Below are 17,780 nucleotides of genomic sequence, written 5' to 3'. Positions count from 1 at the left end.
TGAGATTGAATTGACCTTTGGTCAACTATATGATATGACTAGAATAGATAATAATTGTATATTTACTTATCCTATCAATTGTCAATATCGGTCCTATCCGATGTAACAAATACATCCGATCTTATCTACTGTGCTAATGTTATGGAAATAACATAACACTACAATGTGTAAGTAGATCATATCGTAGATTGTCAAGTCAGTTTAAATCATGTGCACTGACTAATCTTAGGATAACTTATTTTGAACATATAATCATATTTATATTCCACTATGATTACGTCACTATAAATACGACTAGCAATATGCTCGAGATTTAATAGAAGTTTGTATTAAACAAATAATCATGAAAATAAAACATGTGAGCAAAGTGATTGACCAAGTAAAAAAATGATTTCTATTCTTTTATTGATAATAAATGAGAATACGAAGAGATTGGGTTTTAATTAGGGCATAAAACCCCAACAAACTCTCACTTGCACTAATTGAAACTAATGCGTTAATTCTACTAATCCCATTTCCTTGATATGCTTATCAAATGTAGCTTCTGGTAGTGTCTTTGTAAATGGAACCACAAGATTGTCTTCAGTTGCAATCTTCTTAACCTTCACATCTACCCTGGCCACATATTGTCTTCAGTTGCAATCTTCATAACCTTCCTTTCCATATGCTTACTCCTCTTGTGACTACGAGGTTCTTTCGAGTTGGCTATCGTTCCTGTATTGTTACAAAACAACACAAGCAGTTTTTCCATTTCTGGAATAGCACCAAGATCTGAATAGAACTTCTTTAGCCAGCCTATTTCCTTAGCTGCATCTGACGCGGCTATGTACTCAGCCTCCATGGTGGAATCTGAGATTGCAGGCTGCTTTACACTTCTCCATTTCATAGCTCCACCCCCAAGAGTAAACACCATTCCAAAAGTAGACTTCCTAACATCGACATCAATCTGAAAATCTGAATTGGTGTAGCCTACAGGGTTCAGAACACCACCCTTGTAGACTAACATATAATCCTTAGTCTGCCTTAAATACTTCAGGATATCTGTTCACTACTCCCACTACATAGTAGATATATGTTCTAGTACACAACATGGCATACATTAGACTTCCAACTGCAGATGCGTAAGGAACTTTTCTCATTGCATCTTCCTCTTCAGGAGTCTGGGGAGACTGCTTCTTTGAAAGATGTATTCCATGGCAGGACGGTAAATGTCCTTTCTTGGAATTTTTCATTGAGAAACGTTCAAGTACTTTATCTATGTAAGCTGCTTGAGGTAGAGCTAAGAGTCTGTTCTTTCTTTCCCTGATGATCTGGATACCTAGAACATAACTTGCTTCACCCAAATCCTTCATCTGGAATTGAGTGCTCAGCCAATTCTTCATATTTGATAATTTCTTAACATTGTTTCCAATGAGTAAAATATCATCTACATAAAGAACCAGGAATACCACTATTTGATTTTCCTTCAATTGGTAAACACAAGGCTCATCAATTTTTTTTTTCAAAGCCATAGGTTTTGATTATTTCATCAAACCTAAGGTTCTAGGAACGAGAAGCTTGCTTAAGTCCATAAATAGACCTATTCAACTTGCAAACTTTTATTTCTTGTCCAGCTACTTTAAAACCTTCTGGCTGATCCATATAAATGACTTCGTCAAGCTTTCCATTAAGAAGAGTTTTCTTTGTCGTCCATTTGCCAGATCTCATAGTCGAGAGCGGCTGCTATGGATAGGAGGATGTGAATGGACTTGAGCGTGGCTACCGGATGAAAAGTTTCCTCATAGTCCACGCCTTCTCTTTGGGTATAACCCTTTGCCACTAATCAAGCTTTATAAGTTTTGATATTTCCATCAACACCTCATTTCTTCTTGTAGATCCAATTGCACCCAATGGCCCTAAAGTCACTAGGTGCTTCCACAAGATCCCAGACGGAATTTGAGTACATGGACTCCATTTCCTGTTTCATGGCTTCGAGCCATAGTTCCTTTTCAGGGCTAGCCATTGCCTGTTTGAAAGACAATGGATCATCGTCACTAGTGTCACCAACAACCATATTGGTTTCACCATCTATACCATAACGAACTGGGTTCCTAGAAACCCTCCCACTACGACGAGGCTCCGTGACTGTTTGCTCAGGAACAGTGGTACTTTCTTCATTTAAATCGACTTGCGTCGGTTGGACATGGAGAGTGGGAATTTCATCATCAACTCACGTTGATGACGATGGAACATTGGTTGGAGTCAATCCTTTAACCATCCCCTCTAAAACTTCTTTGTTACGTGGTTTGGAGTTTTGGACATAATTCTTTTCCAGAAAAGTAGCATTCGTAGAAGTACACACTTTCTTTTCTAAATGCTATAGAAAAGTCCACCTCGAGTACCTTTAGGATAGCCGAAAAACATGCAAGCTCCAATTCGCGGTTCTAGATTTCCTTCCTTATTCCTCAGGACGTGGGCGGGAGACCCCCAGATTCTATAATGGTGTAAACTAGGTTCACGTCCATTCCAGCGTTCTAAAGGTGTTTTGGGGATTGATTTAGACGGCACGACATTGAGAATGTCATTCGCGGTTTAATTTGCATGTCCCCGGAATGAAGTTGGTAGAGTTGAGTAACTAAGCATGCATCGAACCATTTCTAATAAAGTTTTATTCTGGTGTTCTGCTACACCATTTTGTTGCGGAGTACCTGGGGCAGTAAGTTATGATAAAATCCTAAGTTCTATTAAATGATCTTGGAACTACATATCCAAATATTCTCCACCCCTATTAGATCACAAGATCTTGAACGGTTTACCTAATTGGTTTTGAGCCATCGCTAGGAATTCCTGAAACTTTGAAAATGTTTCTAATTTCCTATGCTTTAGGTAAAGAAATGAGTATCTAGAGTAATCGTCAATGAAAGTGACAAAATACTCAAAACCACCACTAGCTTGTACATTAAAAGGTCCACAAACATCTGAATGCACAAGTCCAAGTGGTTCTTTGGCCCTATCACCCTTTGCAGAGAATGGTCGCTTGGTCAATTTTCCTTCTAGACAAGATTCACAGACAGGTAATTCACCTAAGGTGAGTTCCCTCAAAGGCCCATCCTTTTTAAGTCTTTGAATCCCATCATAGCCAATGTGACCTAGTCTCAAGTGCCATAAATACGTCATATTATCGTTATTGGTCTTTTAACGTTTATTGGTCTTAGGTTTAGCTACTTTGAATACATCATTGTTAAGAGCGAGGGGTTCGTTAGGTCGCGGAATTAAAGCCCATTTTCCAAACATGCAATACACAATTGTGATCCATTGAAGGAAATAGATATATTAGAACTTGCGAAAGTCATAACAAATTGTTCTAATTGCAACATGGAAACTGAAGTTAAATTTCAACTAAAATCCAGAATAAAAAATACATCATTTACAATTAAGTATTTATGTTCGAACTTCAGACAAGCTATTCCTCTAGCTTGGACAGTAATGAACACTCCATTTCCAACTCTAAGCTTTAAGCCACCTTCGTCCATTTCCTCCCACGATTCAAGAAGCTGTAAAGAGTTGCAAACATGGTTGGTAGATCCAGAATCTACAATCCAAATAGATTTATCATTCTCTAAAACACATGTTTGTAAGATAAATGAACTATAATCATTAGCTGCTATAAACTTGGGGCAATCTTTTTTTAAATGCCCCTTCTCTTTGCAGTGAAAGCACTTATCTTTACCTTTCTTGTTTTTCTTGTTTATCCCCTTAGGCGTTTGTGCATTTGGTTGTGCACTCGTCTTTGCAGCCTTGGGGTTGTTGTTTTTTCCACCTTTCCTTTTGTTTCCAGCTTTTGAAGATGAAGCTGGGTTAGCTTCAGCCTTAGCTGGATCAGAAACAATAATAGTATTCTTATTTTCTCCTCCTTTACTAGGTCCACCCATGATAGGCTCATAAATCTGAAGCTTGTTCATGAGTTGCATCATACCATATTTGAGTTGATCACGAATGTGCGGACACGATGCCATTCGAGCATTCACTATGTCATCATGTATGTGTGGAGACGGTGCTATCTAAGCATTTACGGTGCTATCACGAGCATTGACGGTGCCATAACGAATGTGGGAACACGGTGCTCGTTCTGGGGATTCCTCCGCATGACGAACTTGGAGTTGTCACCAATCAACTTTATGTTGATATTCTGCTTCCAATTAATGAAGTTTTCTCGAGTGAGTTTCTCCATCAAAAGTTGACAAAGGATGAGAGTAGACACAGACACTACTTAACTTAAAACTACAAATTATCAATAAAATAGAAGTCAATAACATTTGCTCAATAAAACTCCTATTCACACAAAATTTAAGAAATAACACAACATATAGAAAAAATATGTAAGATATGAGAAAAAAATACCAAAAACATTTATATCTCTATTTCTTTAGGTTTTTTACTATTTTATGATATCGTTATCCCGGTTCGCGAGAGTGAAAAAATACCACTAGTTAAATAGAGTTGTAAACCCGTTTAATAATGGACACCATTATTAACAACCTACTACTTGATCAAAATAAGAAAAAAAAACTCTTATTTTATGAGCTAGACCCACAGTTTCGATAATCATAGATTTAGTCCTAGTAGTCACCATAGGGGTGAGTCTAATAGAATTTGACCTATAATTATCTATCTTTCGAAATCTAGCCTTGTCAAAATAACTAATGAACACCTTCTGTAGGGGGACGAATCAAAGCGTCTTGAGGCCCCATTAAGCTATTGACTTTGTTAAACCAATGGTGGAGATCGAATATAATTCTTAAAATAAGATCATTATAAAATTAAAAATAATATTTTTATTATTTATTTTTAGAAAATTAATTACTATGGTTCTCCAAAAAATTGAAAAGATTAAATTTTTAAAACCAAAGTTCTATAATTTCCTATTAATTCTATAGTGTCACATTGAAACAAATTCAATTAATTTGTTGCTTATCAATATTTAGGTTTAACTAATATAATGAACCTGTACAATTAAGTCCAACTCAGGTAAATGGGCCTCAACAATTGGGCTTGTATGGAGGAGGGTTGGATCCAATATGTCGTTCCCACTACAAAGGCCCCCATACTTCCATACAAGGTCAAAAAGACAGGAATTTAAACATTCGTTTTATTAATGATTATTAATTGATTAAGCCCATTATAATCATGCCAAGCAAATGAGCATTCACAAGTGGAATCACATACAAGAGAGGAATTTAAACTTTACATTTTTTTCATGGGCCCAAATAAAACCTATTATTTTATGAATATTTTATTTGGAAAAATCTATATATCTAACAAACATATGGACCACTATATGCATCTAAACCCAATTGCAAAAATACCACATATAGTGAAAACAGACATGTTATAATTGGATGGACCTAATCATGTTACTATATGAGCAATTCTATGAATTTATGCAAAAATACCACAATGCATTTCATTTGCAAAAATACCACAATTAATTATCTAGAATTTATCAACAATAAACAATAGTTAATTTAAATTTTATTTATCAACAATCAATCTATATATTAATTTAATTTAAATAAGATTTATCAACAATTTACCAAAGTTAATTTAAATCCCATTTATTAAAAAATATTTAATTAATTTGTTGAAAAAATGATATTTTTAAAAATTTAACCAATTTTAAATTTTAAAATCAATATCTTAATTGTTTTTCAAAAATATCTTGTGTTCTTACAACAATAAGCTAATATTTTAACAATTTAAAAAAATATTAATAGTTATAACAACCCTAAAATATCTTAAAACAGTTAAACAAATTCAATTATCCATGAAAATTTATAACTAACAAATTTTAAATAATTTAAATATTAAAAACTATAGAATAAACATATATTTATATTTTCAAATATAGATTGTATAAAAATATCAAGTATTTAAAAGAAAATATCTTAAATATGTGATATCTTAATTCTAATATTTTAATATATTAAAATATTTAAAATTAAGTTGTTAGTCTATTTTTAAATTTGAATTTGATTATTTGTAGAAAATATCTAATTATTTAAATCTCAACCAACAAAAATATCTTATTTTAAAAAACAATTTTTAAATGTAAAAATAAATCTGATATTTTTGGCTTTGATTATAAATTATCAATTTTCACAATTTTTAATTTCTTTAAATTATCGAGTATGTGCGCCCCGAGAGGTGTGGCTGCCTAGGGCTGTGCGCTTGACTGCTGAGCGATCTGTGCGCGTGGGTGGCAGGGCGATGGTGCGCGCAGGTGTGGGGCAGCCAGGCAAAAAACATTTGTGCAATTTTTCAAACCAAAACCGTTTCCTAATTAATTTTTAACATGTTTTACACAAAATAAAACATATATAAAAAAATAATGGCATATAAAACACAACAAAATAACCTAAAAATTTCTAATAATCACATAAAATCGATATGCTTCATAAAAACATGAAATTTATCCAATTATTCAAACACATCAAATAATTCAATTTTTAACATGTTCATGCATGAAAATAAAGATTACCAAAGGCTCTGAGGCCAGTTGTTGGGAAAACTTATACATGATCTTTATTTATTTTCATGTAGATTTAATATTAAACAAATTAATATGAGATGACCTAGAACATGTTTCTAAAATTGAATTCAAAGATAAATAATGATAAGAATACTTACATTATATGCAGCGGAATGAATGAGTCATTCCTTCAGTTTCTATAACCCTTGTATCCTTTCTGTCGCAGAGTATTACCAAGAAACAGAACCGATCTTCAATTTTCTTCACAACTTTCCAGAGTATCCTTAGAATCACCTAGAATATAGTGAGCAATTCTCAACACATGAGATAGATGCAGAGAGAAGAAGAGAAAAGAACAATAAGGCATAGAAAATGACTTATGTTTAGAGAGAATCTAAAACCTATCAGAAAACCAGTGTCTGTCATCTATTTTGACTTATTTTTCAACTCTCTCTTAACATTATTTTTATAAACTTATTTAGGTCATTTATTTAATTAAAAAATCAATAAAATAATAGCTAATTAACAACCCTAGGTCAAAATTATCATGGGCTTTAGGCCCGTGAAATTTCCCATTTGATTATAAGCCCATTGGACTTAAAATCAAGACATGTATTATTTTATATTGATTTAATTAATTAAATCCTTTATCAAATTAATTATTTCTAATTTGAACCTTGATTTAAACTTATTTATTAATTTGGATACAAATTTATCTTAATTAATAAATCTGCCCTAATTTCTCTTTTCTTCTCTAAATTACATAACTCTGTGAAATTATCCAAAATTGACCTGGTCAACTTTGATAATTCTAATTGATAATTAAATCAATTAATTGAGACTATCTAGATGATTTTATCCAAGGTACAGTGGGGACCATGGGCCTATGAAATCAAGCTTCAATAAGTTATCATAATTCTAACAAATAAATTTACTAACTTATTAATTCCTCGTGACTCCACTAAAGACTCGAAATTGCACTCTTGAATTCATAGAATACTCTATAACAAATATAGATATGCTATTAATTATCTATTGTTACAACCATAGTTGTCACTCAATCCTCTATAGACGGTCTACAATGAGATGAGACTAAAATACCGTTTTACCCATCATTGTATTTTATCCTTAAAACACTCAGTTCCTTGTAAATGATATTTTAGCAAACTAATATTAATTACTGAAATGAGATCTCTATCATTTAGCACCTTGAACCAAACTAAAAGGAAACCATCGTTCCACTTCTTCATCAGAAGCTATAGATTTTCATATCTATGATTAACAATCCCACTCAATTATACTATCGAGTTTCCAAGATGTAAGTATGGGCTAGTCTGTATGGCAAGCTGGTAACGAACAAGTAAAAGAACTCGAATAATACAATCAGTTAGAATATTAACCACTCAGAATTAAGATTGAATTGATCTATGGTCAACTATATGATAGACTAGAATAGATAATAATGGTATGTTTACTTATCCTATCAACTGTCAATATCAGTCCTGTCCGATATAACAAATACATCCGATCTTATCTACTTTGCTAATGTTCTAGAAAGAACATAACACTAAAATGTGTAAGTAGATCATATCGTAGATTGGGAAGTCGGTGTAAATCCTGTGCACTGACTAATTTGAGGGCTAACTTATTTTGAACATATAGTCATATTTATATTCCACTGTGATTACGTCACTATAAATAGGATTGACTATATGCTCAGGATTTAATAGAAGTTTATATTAAACAAATACTCATGAAAATAAAACATGTGAGCAAAGTGATTGACCAAGTCAAAAAATAATTTCTATTATTTTATTTTTAATAAATTAGATTACAAAGAAATTGGGTTTTAATTAGGGCATAAAACCCCAACAGGAACTACCCTGGCCTCTAAGTTCATGAGGTCCGTGGTGCCCCAGGAATAGGGCTACGACGCGACTCTGTGAACCCAGTTTTTCAAACATTTATCTGAGACAATTCCCTTAAAATTCACCCCAAAACAGTACCAATCCCATAACTGAGTCCCAAGACAACATTAGTAAATCACAGGCAGCAAAACCCAACTCATAAACGAATCAAAGACTCACAAAAGCCATAAAATTCAATCAATGCTTAGGAAACTTAGAAAAACAAATCTCATAAACTTAAAAGCTCAAATTACCTCTGATAAATCTGTTTTCCAACTAAATTCCCAGGCTATAAAGTTTTTAATCTTACCTAGAGTCTCTACGATTCTAATCTCGCTTGAATTCGAGCACTAAAACTTGAGTTTCCTTCGAAAACGCTAACGAGCATAAAGTGAGAATGAGAGTGAGATTTTGTGTTTTTTTGAGTTAATGAACTCAGCCGTACCTTTATATTCAAACGGTCCCAAATGACCAAAATTCCCCCACTCAACCCGATTCTCTCTCAACACCCCATAAGGGAATAATGTCATTTTCACTCTTTAATCCCTCTCTATACTCAAATCTCCCCAAATAATTATACTAAACCCACAATATTGATATAATCATATAATCACATAATAATTCGATTAAATCAATTTTTTTCCTCTTGCCCCCCTAATCAAGGGACTAAGCCTTATTAGGGAAATTAGGATGTTACAACTATCCTCTCTTTACAGGAATTTCGTCCTCGAAATTTTTCCCGAACATCTCAGGATACTGATCCTGCATGTTGGACTCTAATTCCTAGGTCGCCTCCTCGACCCTGCTGTTCCTCCATAATACCCTAACTAAAGGTATGGTTTTGTTCCTTAGTAACCTGTCCTTCCTGTCTAGTATCTGGCCTGGCTGTTCTTCATAGGAAAGATTAGCCTGGAACTCCAGATCTTTGTAACTCAATACATGAGTCACATCTGACACATACTTCTGAGGTATCGAAATATGAAGCACATTGTGTATGGCCAACAGTGCCGGAGGTAAGGCTAATCTATAGGCCACCTGATCGATCCTCTCCAGGATCTTAAACGGTCCTACAAATCTAGGGCTCAACTTGCCCTTCTTCCCAAATATCTTCACCCATTTCCATGGTGAAACTCTAAGGGAGACATAGTATCCCACTTGGAACTCCACGTTCCTACGCTTCGAGTTAGCATAACTTTTCTGTCGACTTTGAGAAGCGAGGATCTGAGCTCTGATATTCTCAGTAGCCTCATTGGTCCTCTGAACTACCTCAGAACCCAAGTATTTTCCTTCTCCCATCCCATCCTAGTGAATGGGCGATCTACATTTCCTACCTGACAACATCTCATAAGGAGCCACCCCAATGGTTGACTGATAGTTGTTGTTGTCAGAAAACTCTATTAGAGACAAATACTTATTCCAAGACCCTTCAAAGTCCAGCACACATGCTCCCAGCATGCACTCTAATATCTAAATCGTCCTCTCAGATTGTCCATCTGTTTGAGGCTAATAGGTGATACTAAACTTCAGTTGTGTACCCATAGCCCTCTATAGGCTTCCCCAGAACTTGAAAGTAAATGTGGGTCCCAATTTGATACAATCAACCTTAGAGTCCCATGAAGGTGCACTGTCTCTTTAACATAGTGATCTACGTACTAATCAAACTGTGTAACGCCCCAATTTCCCTATTATGGCTTAGTGCCTGGATTAGGGGGTTGAGAGGCAATAATTGAGTTAATTAGGTGCATATGTGTTATGAGCATGTTATTATGTGAATTGTATTATGATATGATTATGCTTGCATGTTTAAGTGTATTAAATATGCATGTGGGACTGTTTCTTATTAGAAGGGCATTATCGTAATTTTGACCATTTGAGGGTATAATTGTAAATATCTATGATTTATAATCGTGGCCACATTATTATGTGGATATATATGAGCTACTTGGAACAAGGCGATCCTAGGGATCTAGTTAGCAAAAAATTCACAACGGGGTAAAATACCTAGCTCGAGATGAGCTTAGGGTTATTTTGGTAATTTGGTAAATTATCGGGAATTATAGAGTAACTGGAATTAATTGGTGAATAATGGTTTGATAGGTTATTTGGGATTATGTGAGATAATTTGATATTAGCGGGAATTAAGCCAAATGACAATTTTGCCCTTAGGAGTAACCTTTGAGGTAAATGGGGCAAGGAGCACTATGGTCTTTTGACCACATGGGATAGCATTAGCAGTAGCCTTTGGAAAGGGGTCTTACACATTTTTTTTTTCCTTTTTCTATTCTCACTTCTTGGAGCATTTTGGAAGCTCACTTAAGGAGACTATCAAGCTAGGCCAAAGTGGATTCTTGGAGGGAATTGAAGGAAAATTTAAGCTTGCTGAGGAGTTTAGAGCTGCCAAACTAGGGATTCCAGCCAGGGTTCGAATTGGGGAAGAAGAAATCAAGGTAAATCTTTGGTTCCCTCTCATCTCAATGGTGTCTTTGAGTTTATAAATTTATTTTGGGATTTCAAGTTGTATGTTGTGTTTGTGAAAGATTGAGTAGTGGGTTTTGTTTCCTAGGCCTAGTATACTATTTCTGTGGCTGGAATTCTGTTAGAAACACTTAGTTGGGTCGAATTTGAAGGATAATTTGGCTGGAAATCGCTGAGTTTGTGAATTGGGGAAGAGCACCTTATTCTGGGTCATTTTTGAGTTTTTGGTGACCTAGCGTGACTGCGCTAGTGTCCTAGAAAAGGTGGGATTGAGCTTGATTTGGGGGCTCAAGTTGAGGGGTGCGACCGCGCCAATGGCCCAGAAGCCCCAAATTTTCTATTGGCGTGACCGCACCAAGGGTAGGTGTAATCACGCCTGGGGCCACGAAATGCTGGTATGCTCACTTTTAGGGCTAGGCTCCGGGGCTTAGGGAATCTGACTTGGGAGCCAGCTTGAGGGCTCGAGGGACATTTTTAGCGCTCCATATATTGGGAAAAATGGTTTTAAGAGTTAGAGTTCAGTTTAAACTCAGGTTCTTGGGTTAATTCCTGATGAGCGTATATATGTGTTGTGACTAGGATTTCTGCTAGGCTTGACTTAGGGTTAGTGCTCAGGGTCGTCTCATTATTCGCACGAGCATCGAGGTAAGAAAAATACACCTGATGCGAGAGGTACGTGATTAGGGCTTGGCCCAATTGTTAAATGTAATATGATTGGGGCTTGGCCCAACTTTCAAATGTAATCCGATTAGGGCTTGGCCCAACTATTAAATGTAAACATGATTTGGGCTTAGGCCAAGTTAATGAGCATGATTATGATTAAGCCTGTGAATATCTATTTAAATACCCTATAATGCATTGTAATTGTGTGTATGATGAATGTATTATATGTATGTTTGCTCCTAACTGGAAAGCTCAACTTATAAGCCGAGTATCTATCTATTGCACCTAACTAAAAGCTCAGCCTGCTAGTCGAGGGCATATTTGTTTAAAATGGTTTGGCTTATAAGTCGAGGGTTTACAGGGCTCGGCTTATAAGTTGATGGTTTACAAGGCTCAGCTTATAAGTCTACGGTTTACAAGGCTCGACTTATAAATCGAGGACTTACAAGACTCGGCTTATAAGTCGTGGTCGGCACTAGGCGCACTGACCGCAGACTGTTATGGCTAGGCCACCCCGGGATTGTATTATGCACTTGACTGGCTCGGATGCCACTTGAATGAATAGAAGTGTAACACACACTTGTGTGACCATGTGGTCACTTACTTGTACAATGTGCTTGCTTGGTTTCAGTTATTACTGTTAAGCATGCTGTTATGTTCTGTTGATTATCTGAGTCTGTTAATATGTTTTCTTGCTAAGTCTTTTGGCTCACGTGAGCTATGTGGTGCAGGTAAGGGTAAGGAGAAGCTTGGCCAGCCATGAGTTGGAGAGTGTTAGAGGCGATGTTTACATATGCAGTCTGCTCGACTGTCACGACCGAGATATCGCATGGAACTAGGGTTGGACCCCGGTTTTGCCGCTTAGGTCGGCTTATTTTGTAATCCTTGAGTTGTAAATAATTTTCAAACTTGTATTTTCGGATTTTATGTAAAGACTAAATTTTCAATGGAAATATTTGTTCCTTTGACCAAAGTTTTTAATACTTGAACCATTAGTTGCTTAATCACAGGTTTTAAGTCCAAATGACTCGTTTAGTGAGTCCAGCACAAATTTAAATACACGTGGTAATGGTCCCTAATTAGCAGGGCGTTACAAACTGTATAAGTCATCCTCATTGGTAAGAAGTGAGCTGATTTGGTGTATCAATCCATGATAACCCACACCGAATCATGTTGACCCACGGTCCTGGGTAACCCAACCACAAAATCCATTGTGATATCCTGCCATTTCCACTCTAGATATCCAGGTGCTATAATAACCCTGCTGGTCTTTGATGCTCAGCCTTGACCTACTGACATGTCAGGCACTTGGCCACATACTCAATCACATCCCTCTTCATCCTAGACCACCAATATAACGATCTCAAACCCTGATACATCTTCATGGTGCCTGGATACAAAGAGTAAGGAGTGGTATGCGATTCATCTAAAATCTCCCATCTGATAATAGTATATATCGGAACACAGATCTGACCCTTATATCTCAGCAAGCCCATATCTGACACTGTATAGTCCCTAGCCACTCTGGCTAGGATGCCCCCTCTGATACTCATCAGTTGTGGATCACTCAACTGACTTTCCTTTATCCTTTCCAAAAGATTAGAATGTAGTGTGATGTTGGCTAACTGATCCACCACTAACTCTATTCCAGCTCTGGTCATATCCTCTGCCAATTCCTTGGATATCTCTGTCACACTATATAGTTGACCTGGACCTTTTCGGCTTAAGGCATATGCCACTACGTTGGCCTTTCCCGGGTAGTACAAGATTTCACAGTCATAATATTTCACCAACTCTAACCACTGCCTCTGTCTCATGTTCAGGTCCTTCTACGTGAAGAAATACTTTAGGATCTTATGGTCAGTGTATATCTCACACTTCTCCCCATACATGTAATGCCTCCATACCTTAAATGCAAAGACCACTGCTGCTAATTCTAGATCATGAGTGAGGTACCTCTGCTCATATTTTTTTAACTGGCATGATGCATAAGCAACCACCTTCCCTGCCTACATAAGAACACAACCCAAACCCTGTCTCAACATATCATAGTACACTTTAAATTTCTCATGATTTGTCAGAAGACTCAGTACTGGAGCTGTAATCAATTGCCGCTTCAACTTCTAGAAGCTATTCTCACACCTATATGACCACGAAAACTTCTGATTCTTGCATGTCAGTTCCATCAATGGGTTAGCAATCCTTGAGAATCCTTCCACAGAACGCTTATAATAACCTGCCAATCCAAGGGAACTCCTGATCTTTGAAGCGTTCCTTGGCCTTGGTCAATCTTTGACTACCTCAATCTTAGTAGGGTCCACCTTGATCCCATCTTTACTGACCATGTGACCAAGAAATGTCACATGCAGTAACCAGAACTCACATTTCTTGAAATTTTCATACATTATGTGTTCCCTTAGCCTCTGTATAACCAACCTGAGATGCTGCTCATGTTCTTCCTCTGACTGAGAATAAACCAGAATATCGTAGATGAAGACGATCACAAACCGATCCAGATAATCTTTGAAAACCCTATTCATCAAATCCATAGAAGCTAATGGGGCATTAATCAAACTGAATGACATGGCTAGAACTCATAATGCCCGTATCCGGTGCAAAAAAAAGTCTTTAGTATATCTCCCTCCTTGATCCTCAGCTGGTGATATCATGATCAAAGATCTATCTTTGAGAATACTGTCTTACACTCCAACTCGTCGAACATGTCATCTATCCTTGGCATAGGATACTTATTCTTAATATTTAATTTGTTTAGTTCCCTGTAATCAATACACATCATCAGAGAACCGTCCTTCTTTTTCACGAATAGGACTAGGGCACCCCATGGAGAGAAACTAGGTCTAATAAAACCCAAGTCTAACAACTCCTGTAATTATACCTTTAGTTCTTTCAACTCTGTTGGGGCCATTTGGGATGGATCCCTAGACACTAGCTCTGTTCCTGGTGCCAGTTCAATAACAAACTCCGTCTCTCTGTGTGGTGGCAACCCTGGTAAATCCTTTGGAAACACATCAAGAAACTCACATAGTAATCTAGTTTCCTTAGGTCCCACTGGCACGACGTGAGTGGTATCTACCACACTGGCCAGGAATCCTATGCAACCATCTCATAGTAGGTCTCTAGCCTTCAATGATGATATCATAGGTATACGGGGTCCATGCACAGTTCCAACAAATACAAAGGGATCGTCACCCTCATGCTTAAGGGTTACCATCTTCTTCTTGCAATCAATGGTTGCCTTATACTTTACTAACTATTCCATGCCAAAAATCATGTCGAAGTCGTTCATAACCAGCTCAATCAGATCAACTGACAACTCTCTACCATCCATTGTCTCTGGCAATGATCGGACCCATTTTCTGGAAACTACTAACTCCCCAATGGGTTACGTTCCGAACCCCACATTATAATAATCACATGGTCTTCACAATCTATCAATTATCCTACTAGAAACAAAAGAGTGTGTAGCACTAGAATCAATCAAAACAGTATAAGAGGTTCCAACACTATAAAGCTGACCTGTCACTATTGAGGGACTAGCCTCAGCCTTTAGCTGCATAAATGTGAACACTCGAGCTAGAGTCGAGATGTCCGCCTTTCTTGGTTCTTCTTTCTTTACTCTCAATCAATCTTTCTTTGAATGTCCCACTATCCCGCACAGGAAGCAGGCCTTTGCCCGACACTCTCCCACATGGCGCCTCCTACATCTGGTGCACTCCGGGTAAGTCCTCTATAACGTCCCAAATTTCCTAATAAGGCTTAGGGCCTTGATTAGGGGGCCAGGATGGAAAATTATGGAATTATGTGATTATGTGATATATATATGTGCATCATTATGTGATTATGTGAGTTATATTATAATATGACTTTATATGCATGTTTAGGTGTATTAAATATGCATGTGGGCTCATTTCTATTTAAAAGGGAAATTTTTGTAATTTGGACTGTTATGGGTATATTTGGCATATATGTGGTATGTGTGTGGTACTACATTACTATGTGGATATGTTTGGGTTACTCAGCACGAGACGATCCTAGGGAGCAAGCTAATGGGAAAGTCACAACATGACCCATACTTGACTCGGAGTGAGTCAAGGGGTATATTGGGTATTTAGCACATTACCGAGATATTGGGTAATGGGAATGATTATTTGATGATATATTGGGAGTTAGTGAGATCAGGAGGGAATTATGGGAATTTTGACTATTTTACCCCGGGGGCCTTTTTGGGACCTCAAGCATTAGGATTTTCTTGAGGTTACTTAAGCTTGAAGTAACCTGTCAGAAACATAAAAAGAACGTTCAGTATGTTCTCTCTCTCTCCCATTCTCTTTCTGACGTCGTTAGCGTTTTCGAAGGAAACTCGAGTTTTAGGACTTAGATTCAAGCAAGGTTAGAGTCATAGCGATTCTAGGGAAGATTAGAAGCTTATTAGCTGGAGGATTTAATTGGGAAATGACTTAATCAGAGGTAATCCAAGTTTTAAATTTGAGTTTTCGAGTTTTTAAGCTTTGATGAGTTTTTGAGTTGTTTAAAGTTTAAGTTTTGATGGTTTCGGGCCATTGGGATGTCAGTGAACTTTGTTTTTGGATTTGAATATGTTTGGATAGGTTTTTGGAGGATTTTAAATGGGAAAAAAAATGAAGAAAATGGCTGGGTTCGAGGTTGGGTCGCGGCCTTGTTCTTGGAAGTCGTGACTTGTGTGTACTCAGAACCAGGAGGGGTTCTACTTGGGGAGCATGCTGGGACTCTAGGGGCAAGTCGCGGCCTGCACCCTGAAGCCCAGGCAGAGGGCTATCTGTCTGGGAGGCACGTCACGACCCCCATGGCCAAGTCACGGCCCACCTATGCAGTTTTGGTCAAGTTGGGTTTTTTAGTTGTGGGAACTTAAACCATACGGCTCGAGATCAATCCTACTACCTGGTTTGGTAGGATTCGACGTCCCAGAGGCTAGGACTCGGTCCGGAAGTCTTTATTTACTCGTTTTTTATGGGATTCTATATTATGGTTGTGACTAGGTGATCACTAGTGGTTCAGAATCATGATCGTGCTCGAGGGTCGTTTATTGGTAATCTGTGCTTGGACCAAAGGTAAGAAAACTGCACCTAGTATGTGATGCATGTGATACATATGATTATAACATGGCATGAAAGTTGAATATGTAATTGATCAGAGCTTGAGTCTCTATAAATGCGCATGGTCATGATTGTGCTTGTGATTGTTGATTAAGCATGTTGAGTGCCTTATCTGGATATTTGACATATGATATAGGCTTATTTGCATTACCTTATTGAGGAAACACTGACTTATTAGTCAAAGATGGCAATAGCGCTGAGCACTGATCGTAAAGCACTGACTTATTAGTCAAGAGCAGCAATAGCGCATTGAGCGCTGGTCGATATGATTAGATCTAATCAACAGAGCATTATACGCTTGTTCGACCCTATGGTCGAAGAAAACTAAAGCGCTTGGCTAATGTATGGCTAGTTACTCAGAGCTAGGGCTAAAAGGCCCAGGTGACTTGATGGTCACATGGCTTAGGGCACAGGTCCCCAAAATGACTTCATAGTCATCTATTTAGGGCACAAGACCCCAGAATGACTTCATAGTCATCTATTCAGGGCACGAGACCACATAATGATTTCATAGTCATTTATTCAAGGCACAGGACCCATAATTACTTCATAGTCATCTATTCAGGGCACAGGACTCCAAGATGACTCCACGCCATCTATTCAAGGCAAAGGACCCTAGGTTGACCCCATGGTCATCTATTCAGGGCACAAAATCCCAGGATGACTCCACGACTATGTATTTAGGTCACAAGACCCCAAGTTGACCCCATGGTCATCTGATTAGGGATACAAGCCTCAGAATGATCCCATAATCATTTATTTGTACTTGCCTGCATGCATGAATCGGTTTATTCACTACAAGAAAAAATGCTTTTAATAACACCGAAAATGTGTTATCAAAACATACGATAACACTTTCTAATTTGTTAAGACCGACTATGTTATCGTAGGTCAGGGTACTTTACATAACACTTTGTCAGTGTTATACATATGTGTTATTGTACTGTCAACGATAACACAATTTCTGTGTTATTTTAATATATAGATAAGTGTTGAATTATGTTATTTATAGTCGATTATATAACACTTTTTTTGTGTTATACTACACTTTAGTATAACACATTTTCTGTGTTA

Source organism: Humulus lupulus, chromosome 3 (genome assembly GCF_963169125.1).
Source record: "Humulus lupulus chromosome 3, drHumLupu1.1, whole genome shotgun sequence".
Lineage (NCBI taxonomy): Eukaryota > Viridiplantae > Streptophyta > Magnoliopsida > Rosales > Cannabaceae > Humulus > Humulus lupulus.
This window is presented reverse-complemented; position numbering follows the sequence as displayed.